Source organism: Pleurodeles waltl, chromosome 1_2 (genome assembly GCF_031143425.1).
Source record: "Pleurodeles waltl isolate 20211129_DDA chromosome 1_2, aPleWal1.hap1.20221129, whole genome shotgun sequence".
Taxonomy (NCBI): Eukaryota; Metazoa; Chordata; class Amphibia; order Caudata; family Salamandridae; genus Pleurodeles; species Pleurodeles waltl.
In genome coordinates this window covers 843,684,638-843,696,002 of record NC_090437.1, presented here as the reverse complement: position 1 = coordinate 843,696,002, position 11,365 = coordinate 843,684,638, and positions in this window count along the sequence as shown.

Below are 11,365 nucleotides of genomic sequence, written 5' to 3'. Positions count from 1 at the left end.
ATCATGGGGCTCGCTGAAAAACTCAGAAGGAGATGGGATGTCCTCCTGCCATGCCTGCTCTTCGCTTACAGAGAGGTGCCTCAGAAGGAAGTAGGGTTTTCCCCCTTTGAACTTCTGTTTGGCCAACCTGTAAGGGGACTACTGGCACTTGTAAAAGAAGGCTGGAAGAGACCTCTCCATGAGCATAAACAAGATGTGGTGGACTATGTGCTTGGCCTCCACTCAAGGAGGGCTGAGTACATGGAAAAGGCATCCAATAAACTTGAGGCCAGCCAACAGCTCCAGAAGCTGTGGTATGACCAAAAGGCTGCACTGGTAGAATTGGAACCATGGCAGAAGGTGTGAGTTCTGGAGCCTGTGGCTCCCAGGGCACTTCAGGACATATGGAGTGGCCCTTACCCTATCCTAAAGAAAAAGAGTGAGGTCCCCTACTTGTTGGACCTAGGCACTAGCAGGACACCTAAAAGGGTGATCCATGTGAACCGCCTAAAGCTCTGTTGTGACAGGACAGATGTAACCATGCTCATGGTTACTGATGAGGAGCAGGAAGCAAAGAGTGAACCTCTCCCTGGCCTCCTCTCAAATGACCCTAAAGATGGGTCAGTTGATGGAGTTGTCTGTTCAGACAACCTCACTGCCTAACAGCAAGCTGACTGCAGGCAAGTCCTGAAACACTTCTTTGGCCCCTGGGCATACTCACCTGTGTATACCCATGATGTTGACACAGGAGACAGTTTACATGTCAAAACCAAAATATACAGACAGTCTGACCAAGTCAAAGAGAGCATCAAAGTGGAAATCCACAAGATGCTGAATTTAGGGGTTATTGAGCCCCTGACAGTCCCTGGGCTAGCCCAGTGGTCTTAGTCCCCAAACCTCATTCCAAAGATGATAAGAGAGAAATGAGGTTCTATGTGGACTATGGGGGTCTCAACTCTGTCACCAAGACAGATGCTCACCCTATACCGAGAGCAGACAAATTGATTGACAAATTAGGTGCAGCCAAATTCCTTAGTACCTTTGACTTAACTGCAGGGTACTGGCAAATTAGGACAGCACCTAGAGCAAAGGAAAATACAGCATTCTCTACACCTGATGGGCATTATCAGTTTACTGTTATGCCCTTTGGCTTAAAGAATGCCCCTGCCACATTCCAAAGTTTGGTGAATCAAGTCCTTCCTGACATGGAGTCCTTTAGTGCAGCATATCTAGATGATATTGCTGTCTTTAGCTCCTCCTGGCAGGATCGCCTGATTCACCTGGGGAAGGTTTTGCAGGCCTTGTAATCAGCAGGCCTCAGTATCAAGGCATCAAAGTGCCAGATAGGGCATGGCACAGTTGTATACTTGGGTCACCTTGTGGGTGGAGGCGAGCGAAGTGCAATCCTTACAACCCAAGATCCACTCAATTCTGGACTGGGAAGCTCCAAAAACCCAGACTCAAGTCAGGGCATTACTTGGCTTGACTGGTTACTATAGGAGGTTTGTGAAGGGATATGGATCCACTGTGACTCCCCTCACAGAATTGACCTCAAAGAAAATGCCCAAAAAGACAAACTGGACTCTTGACTGTCAAAAGGCATTTGACACCCTAGAGGAGGCAATGTGCACAGCACCAGCTCTCAAAGCTCCAGATTATCCTAGGCAGTTCATTGTGCAGACAGATGCCTCTGAACACGGGATAGGAACAGTCCTGTCTTAAACCAATGATGATGGCCTTGGTTTCATTAGCAGGAGGTTACTCCCCAGGGAGCAACGTTGGAGCGCAATTGAGAGGGAGGCCTTTGTTGTGGTTTGGTCATTGAAAAGGCTGAAGCCATGCTTGTTTGGTACTCACTTTATTGTTCAAACTGACCACAGACCTCCTAGATGGCTAGTGCAAATGAAAGGTGAGAGCCCTAAACATTTGAGATGGCCCATCTCCCTACAGGGAATGGACTTTTCAATAAAACACAGACCTCAGACTGCCCATGCCAATGCAGATAGACATTCCAGGTTCTTCCTGTTAGACAATGAAGACTCACTTGGGAAAAGTCAGTCTCATCCTCTTTCGTTTGGGAGGGGGTTGTGTAGGAAAGTGCCATTGTTGGCATGGTTACCCCCCACACACACTTTTTCCTTGAAATGGATGCCGACTTTGACTAGGAGTGTGCTGGGATCCTGCTAACCAGACCCCAGCACCAGTGTTCTTTCCCACAAACTGTAACATTGTTTCCACAATTGGCAAACCCTGGCACACAGTTAAGTCCCTTGTAAAAGGTACCCATGGTACCAAGGGCCCTGTGGCCAGGGAAGGTCCCCAAGGGCTGTAGCATGTATTATGCCACCTTGGGGGTGGGGGGGGCCTCACTAAGCGCATGCACACTGCCACTGCAGCTTGTGTGTAGTGGTGGGAATAAAAAGACAAAGTCGACTTTTGCACCCCTGTCAGGCTGCTATGCCCACAAACCACTGTCTGTGACAAAGGTAAGTCACCCCTCTAGCAGGCCTTACAGCCCTAATGCAGCGTGCACTATACCACAGGTGAGGGCATAGCTGGATGAGCAATATGCCCTACAGTGTCAATGTCCATTCTTATACGTTGTTAGTGCAGTGTGGCTATATTCAGTATCTGGTCTGGGAGTTTGTCATTACGAGCTCCACAGCTCCATAATGGCTTCACTGAACACTGGGAAGTTTGGTATCAAACTTTTCAGAACAATAAACCCACACTGATGCCAGTGTTAGATTTATTGAACAATGCAGCCAGAGGGCATCATAGAGATGCCCCCTGTATTTTACCCAATTCTTTAGTGCAGGACTGACTGGTTAGTGCCAGCCTGCCACTAAGAGGCCTACCCGTTGCCCTAAGACTGTTAACATTTCAAGACAGGAGTTTCAAATTCTTTACTGCCATCTTCCAAAATAGAAACCAAATCCCTTCTTACACCCTCCTCTTCCCACCCTCCTCCCTCTAACTACATCAATGAGGATCTTTTTTTCGTTTTCCCCTTTATGCTCCCCACCCAGTGCTCCCCACCAACACCCCCCTTCACACCACCCATCCCCACTCCTCCCCAGGGAACCCACCAAATCTTTAATCTGACAAATATCAGAGGAGGGTCATCGTACCTGAATTGGGGCATCACCCCTATAACAAAGCCTCCTTACTTGGCAAAACAATAGAAACTTAGACCAGACCTTTCCCATTCCCACTCCCCTTCTCAATTTTCCTGATCAACTCGTCTGCCTCCTTCCAATCCGTAAAGTTATACATTTTGTTATTCACCTTGACCCTTAAGGAAGCAGGAACTTTTAACTGAGCTGTTGCGCCAAGCTTTTTTAGTGTGTCTATTCTTTTATCCAGTTTCCACTGTTTATTTAAAGTCACAGACGCTAGGTCTGACCTAATTTCAAATGGAGATCCATTCACTGACAATGATTTCTTTTTTAACGCCAGGGCCAAAATATGTTTCTTCAATGTATATGTTTGAAAATAAACAAAAAATTTCCTTGGTCTATCCCTACTAGAGGGCATTTTCGCCAGCACCTGGTGCACCCTTTGAATGTCCTTAGCAATGTCCTCTTCTGATTCTTCCACATTCAATTCCTGCTTTATTAGTCGAGCCATAGAACCTTTTAAGTCACCTTCTTCCAAACCTTCTGGGACTCTGAGAAACCTCAGATTATTCCTCCTCTGATTATTTTCCAAGGATTCCTTCTTGGCCATTGCCCCTACTTCCCCTTCTTTTAGGTATCTTATTTGCTCTTTATTTTCCTCTACCACCATCCTTAACTCACCAACCTCCTCCTCCAGAACAGCCGTCCGGCCCGCAAGGTCATCAATTTTCTTCCCTAAGTCTCCACAAAGACTCCTAATCTCCGCCTGTTTAACATTAGAGGTCTCAAAGCCACCCTTCAATTCCACAGATAATGCCTTCAAGATATCTGCAATTGAGTGTCCATGACCTTCCCCGGATAGCTGAAGATCTTGTCCTGCATTTACCTCTTCTTGAATCCCTACAGGCCTCCTAGATAAAGAAAATTGCGGCACACCTCTCCTATCTGCCTGGAAGTCTGAGCCAATGCCCTCCAAACTAGCAGCAGGTTCTAGTTTGTCTGACTTGTACACCTCTTTCATACTCGCACCCCCGGTCGACATTTTAGGTGACCCTGGCAATACCTGAAAATAGGTCCTTACAGATGGGGTAACCCGGACTTTCCTATTGTTCAAACTTCCACCATTATTAACATCCAATCTCTTTTTAACAAAACTATTATTTTGCTCCGCCCTACTTCTCACTGTAGAAGGTTTCTGGAGGGGGTCCAAGCTCTCAAATTCTGCTCTTTTCTTACTTTTTTTAGCACTCCCCAGGGAGTAAGCTACTTGTCCCAAACCAATTTTAAATGCCACCTTCCCCGCCCTTCCTTTCTGGCCCCAACCAGCCCTCTTGCCCTGTCCAACCTATGGTCTGAATGAATTGCTGTACCGTTTGTATATGAAGTAGCATGCCCCCAGCACACAAAACCTCCAAATCCTTTAAAACACTGTTTTTCCCCTTCTGTACCTAAATCAAACAAGTCCTCGATATATTGTGGAATCCTCAATGTCCTGCACTTCTTTCCCGATGATGTCGCGCCGCTGCACGCGGCACGAGCCGAACATTCGTCTCGGGCCGCAGCTCGCGCTCCTCTGACGGTCAGAGTTCAGAATACTTTTTCCTGTATTTGCTCTTGCTGATATCTCTTCGTTTTTGTTCCTGTTTTAGGAACATTCTTTGTGGAGGTTTTTTCCCCTTTCAGTTTTTTTTTTCACTCTGGCGCTACTTCTGAGGGACACGGCCTGCTCTTGGCGTACCCGTACCCATTGCCTGCAGCACAGCGGCAAAGAGTCATCCCTCCTTGGGCCAAGGCCGAACCTTCAAGAACAGGATCCACGCCACTCGCTCTGCGGCCTCCAGGGTAAAGCAGCACGTAAGTTGTGACAGATGATTCCAGCCCTGTGCTGGCTCTGCTATGGTTTCCCCAGTAGGAAACACGAGCCGCCACCTCCCTGATCTGAAAGAGCTCCAGGGAGGCTCTCAGCAGCGGCACAACCCTCTGCTCCTGTGCGTCCTGCGTTCCCGCCAGCCCCTTCACCGCAGTCACTCCTGCCAGCCACCAAAGAAAAAAAGAAGAAACGGATCCCCAGCCAAAAGACGTCACCGACCTGTCAAGCCCTCATGCACCCAGTAAGAGAAAACTACTTTCGCTTCATTTTAGTTCACGGGAAGGAGCCCTCCGCAAATGCCTCTTTTAGATGGTCACCATGTTCCCTCGACCCCTACTTGTAGGTCTATTGGTTTCTAATTTGTCTATTTGTTTTTTGCTACCATTTTTATGAGGATGTTCTGAACTGCTATGGAATCTCTCCTTCCCTTTACATTGTAGTTTCTTGCTACTTGGCCATATATGCCTCTAAACATGATAAATATGGATTAGATTAGTCTCATTCCATTTCATTTTTGAATTTCTGGTATTGATTGGATACTTTCTCCACAAGTTTCTTTCTTTGTTTCCTCTAAATTTGTTCAACTCTCTCTGTTGGTCTATCACTCCGGCAACAACACACCTGTGGTTTTTTAAGTCCTGTTACATGTTTACAGTTTTTGTTGGTGTGCACGCAACAGAGCAGCTGTATTGCTATATTAAATATGTTTTGCACATGCACACTTGAACCTCAAGTCTTTTTCGATGTAGACGTGGTGCGGAGCAGGTATATTGCTCTCAGATACTCCCTGTTTGAATAATTTGTATTATGTTCATGTACACTCATGCAGGGAAATGCTAGTAATCACACATGTATTCACAAATGTATCTACTGTTTTTTAAATACGTTTTATTAAACCATTTACTGTTTATAATAACTGAAAAAACAAACCAACACATTCGAATGACACTAAGGGGGTCATTCCGACCTCGGCGGTAAAAGTCGTTTACCGCTGGCCAGAAGGCCCCCATAACACCGCCGCGGCCGCGGGAAACCGCCACGGTCATTCTGACCCGCAACTGGCAAACCGCCAAAAACCCGACATCCACAAAAGTCCGCCACACCAAAGGTCAGCGGGAAACCGGCGATGACCAAACCTCCACCGTCACGCCAACAGAAATACGCCCATGCCATTCCGACCGGCAAATCCCCGCAGCGGTCTTTCAACCGCGGTATTCCATTGGCGGTACACACCGCCGCGGTCAAAATACACACACCTTTACAAAACTCTACCACATTGGATAATTCAAAATACACACACCTGAGACACATACACACACCACTCCCACACACCCAATTAACTATAAAACACACACCCACATCACCCACAAACCCCTACGACCACAATTGCGAGTGAAGGACAGAGACAGAGAGCACAGCATAGAGTACACCATCACACAGAGGCAAATCACAACATCACCCACACAATTTCCACGCACAAAACACCATACACCACCACACTCACCACACTCTACAACACATACACCACCCCTCACCTCATCCACACCACCCCATGGCACCCCAAAGATACCCCAGGTTCTCTGACGCAGAACTCAGGGTCATGGTGGAGGAAATAGTTTGTGTAATGCCCCAGCTCTTCGGGGCACAGGTGCAGCACACCACCATTGCCAGGAAGATGGAGCTATGGAGCAGAATAGGGGACAGGGTCAACGCTGTGGGACAGCATCCACGCAATCGGGACGACATCAGGAAGCAGTGGAACGACCTACGGGGGAAGGTGCGTTCCATGGTATCAAGGCACAACATCGCGGTACTGCAGACTGGCGGTGGACCCCCACCTACTCCCCCAGAATTCACAGCGTGGGAGGAGGAAGTCTTGCACATCCTGCATCCTGAGGGCCTCGCAGGAGTAGGCGAAGGAATGGACTCTGGTAAGTCAAACCTCCACTACTTCATTCCCCCCACACCACCTGCATGCCAAATCATACCCCCACCCTCACCCCCACCCCCATCACACCAACTCCTTGCAAATGGCTCACCATCACATCCCACCCATCCCAAAACCTAGCCCTGCGTGCGTCCCCAAAGCATGGACACCCATCCCAAAGCATGCCCACTGCACACACCCATCACCCCCACAAGCCACCGTCACAAAAGCCCCCACAAGGGAATGCCAGCACTGGGGGACACGGCCACCCACCCATTACACGAAATGCCACACACAGAAGCAATAACCATACTCTTATACCCCTGCAGGACCCGAACGCCACCACACCGCCCAGGAGGATCCAGAGATGTCCATCCCACCCCCAGAAGAGGCCCCCAGTGATGACAGCAGCTCTGTCTCCCTGGACCCTGATGACCAGCCCGGCCCATCGGGGACCTCGGGACAGTCGGTTCCCCACAGACAGCCACAGGCTACACCAGACTTAACCCCCTCTGGGAACACCAGCACAGCTCCCACCCAGCGGGCCCATGCCTCTGTCTCCAGTACACGTCAATCAGCGGTGTGTCCACCACTACAGGGCACCCAGGTTGACCCACCACCCCAACAGGGACCTGGGGGCAGTGGTAGTGGGCACACCGTCCAGGGGACAGAGGCCCAGGGAAACAGGGGAACTGGGAGGGCTGCTGTACGACAGGGGGGGGACAGGCCCAGGGAACCGACTCTCCAAGAGGCCCTCTCCTCCATCATGGGAGCATACCACCACTCCCAGGAGACGATGGCTACGGTACTGGCCAGGTTCCAGGAGGTCCAGGTCATGCAGGAGCAACAGTACATGGGGTTCAGAGAGGAACTGAGGAACATTAGTTCCGCAATGGGGACCATCGTCGTGGCCCTAACCCAGATAGTCACCACATTGCGGGACCATGTGGCACCACAAAGGGCCCCTGTCACTAGCCTGGACCAGGAACAGCCTACCACCTCCGCCGGCGCTAGTGGACAGGAGGCCCCCACACAACGACAGGCCACCAGAACCCCACCTCCTGCAGAAGAAGAACCACCCCGCAAGCGGAACCTGTGATCTCACAAGAAGACAGAGTAGGATTGCAAGACCCCCGCCAGCAAACGATACCCCCTGATGTCATCCCACTGTCCCACATTGTCACCCTGTCCAACCTTGAACTGCCCCTGCTCCATCCTTCCACAGGCATATGGACAATGCACCTGTGCGACTGAGAACTGGACTCTGTCATGGACATTACTCCACCATCACCCATCCCCGTTTGCCATCATGTTCCTTAAATTTAGCACTTGAATTAAATCACTTCTTGCACTAAAAAAATCTGGAGTCTGCTTGTATTTTGAACAAATGTATTAGACATAACGGTGCCAAAATGTTCAGTTACATTGTGATGACAACATACCACTGTCACACAGCTGTAGTCCATGGGCAAACAAAGCAGAGGTCACGCGGTGGGGCCCACAACTCTGAAAACGGAAGGGAAAGTCACAACTCAGTTAACAGGAACTGGGGGGAACTCAGACAGTAGAGAGGCAGGAGACTTTAAGTAAATGTAAAATGGCGTGGTTGATTCGTACCTGTGTGCTACTGAAAATACTGTTGTATCACTGTGTCCCTGTTGTCTGTGTCGTCCCCGTCGTCCTCCTCCTCTTCACTCTCCACAGGCTCCACAGCTGCTACAACACCACCATCTGGACCATCCTCCTGCAGGAAAGGCACCTGGCGTCGCAAAGCCAGGTTGTGAAGCATACAGCAGGCCACGATGATATGGCACACCTTCTTTGGTGAGTACATTAGGGATCCCCCTGTCATATGCAGGCACCTAAACCTGGCCTTCAGGAGGCCGAAGGTTCTTTCTATATTCCTCCTAGTTCGCCCATGGGCCTCATTGTAACGTTCCTCTGCCCTTGTCCTGGGATTCCTCACTGGGGTCAGTAGCCACGACAGGTTGGGGTAACCAGAGTCACCAATTAGCCACACACGGTGTCTCTGTAGCTGTTCCATCACGTAAGGGATGCTGCTATTTCGCATGATGTACGCGTCATGCACTGACCCAGGGAACTTGGCATTTACATGGGAGATGTACTGGTCAGCCAAACAGACCACCTGGACATTCATAGAATGATAACTTTTTCTGTTCCTGTACACCTGCTCACTTCCACTGGGGGGAACCAAGGCCACATGGGTCCCATCAATGGCACCAATGATGTTGGGGATATGTCCAAGGGCATAGAAATCACCCTTCACTGTAGCCAAATCTCCCACCTCAGGGAAAACAATGTAGCTCTGCATGTATTTCATCAGGGCAGACAACACTCTGGACAAAACCTTAGAAAACATAGGCTGAGACATCCCTGATGATATGGCCAGAGGGGGAATCCCTGTGGGTTGGCGAATGGAGGACATCAGGTCTGGCTCCAGCTGGGCACACAGTTCCTGTATAGTGCCTCAGTCCAGTCTGTATGTAAGTATGACATGTCTTTCTTCCATTGTCGACAGGTCAACCAGCGGTCTGTACACGGGAGGATTCCTCCTTCTCCTCGCAACTCCCAGCGGACGGTGCCTAGGAAGGACAACAGCGAGAACAGAGTCAATCAACCCACAGGTACGTAACCACAGCTTGCACATTACACGATTCGCTATGCATTGAATGGCTTGTATGAGTGGCAATGCAAGGCCTAGGCCTGTGTGACGCAGTAGAAATTCAGCCATGTGGGCCCTTGAAATGGCGGCTGCCTGACCTGTGAAGTGTGACAATGGGATGTGAGGTCAATGCTCTGGCGTGGCACACCGTGGCGGTAGGCGGTCGAAGACCGCGGCGCAAAGCAGCATTGGTTAACATTGAACCCGATGGGCCTCAGGAGCCAATGACGATGTGCACCGGCGGTCGCGGTACGCACCGCCGCGGTACGCACCGCCGCGGGCGTGACCGCCATTTTATACTTGCTTAATCACTCGAGACCTGATCATCCACAGGAGAAGACCTATACTGCAAGTGCTGCTGTGAACTCGGTCTGGAAGAGACAATGGCTGCTGCGACTGGGGAAAGGGCCCCTGCCTTCACATCTGAGGAATTGGATAAACTTGTTGATGGGGTCCTCCCCCAGTATGCGCTACTCTACGGTCCTCCAGACCAACGGGTAAGTACACTGGGAGCACGTAGTATGGGCTATGCCTGTGTTGAGTGGGGTGGATGTAAGATGGTGGGGAGGGGAGCGAATAAGGAGTGCAACGCACGACAGATGAGAGCATGTGCCACATGGCAAGGTTGGGGAGGGGGGGCCGCGCACATCGACCATGCAGAAAAGTAAAGACATTTTTTTTTCAACCCTGTACATGTCACATAGGTCAGCGCCCATCAGAAGATCGACATTTGGCGTGCCATCGCCAAGGACGTCCGGGCCCTGGGGGTCCACAACAGACGGGGCACCCACTGCCGCAAGAGGTGGGAGGACATCCGCTGCGGGAGCAGAAAGACCGCCGAGGCTCTGCTGGGGATGGCCTCCCAACGTAGGAGGGGTGCCAGTCGTCAATTGACCCCCCTGATGTCCCGGATCCTGGCATGGCCTACCCCGATTTAGATGGGCACGTGAGGACATCACAGCAGACACAAGGGGGTGAGTATCAGCACATTCCGCTATATTAGCGCACAGTGGAGGCGTCTGGGTGGGGGAGGAGGGCTGTGGCTATCTCTAGGCCAGGGCGGTTTCTGTAGGCTAGGCCCCTCCGTTAGACATGGCCCTGTGCCCCCGCCCCCCACCTCTGTAGGGTGCTAAATACAGCTATGCATGGCCCGGGCTCACCTATGTGTGCATTTGTTGTCCATAGACTTGTAGGCCAAGTCACTATCATTGAGTAGTGTACCCCGAGTGCGCGGCGTAGTGCAGGGGGCTTCTGTGTCTGTCCTCTCCGCCAACGGTGCCGCCAATGCATGCACTCAACATGTCTTCCTTTCTTCTCCCCCCCCCTTTTTTTTGGTTTTCCTGTTCATGTGTGCATTAGCATCATCAGGCGGAGGAGAAGTGGCATCGGCGCACAAGGGAGCTGTATCTCACATGGCCCCGGAGGGCCCTGCAACCGACTCCGAGTTCACCAGTGAGACGGAGGGCGAGGGGGGCTCCACAACGGGGACCCGTGGAGACATCAGCGACACCGACACGTCTTCAGAAGGGAGCTCCCTTGTGGTGGCGGCAACATCCGTGCCCACCGCAACAACAGGTACAGCCGCCACCCAGCGCACCAGCTCTGCCCTCCCAGCAGCCCCTCAGCTTTCGCCCCGTGCCTGCTCGGCCAGGAAGCCGGGCATCTCCTTCGCCCCTGGCACCTCAGGTCCTGCCCCAGTTACCCCTGCTGCCCTCAGTGCGGAGATCATTGACCTCCTCCAGACGCTCATTGTTGGGCAGTCTACCCTTTTGAATGCCATCCAGGGG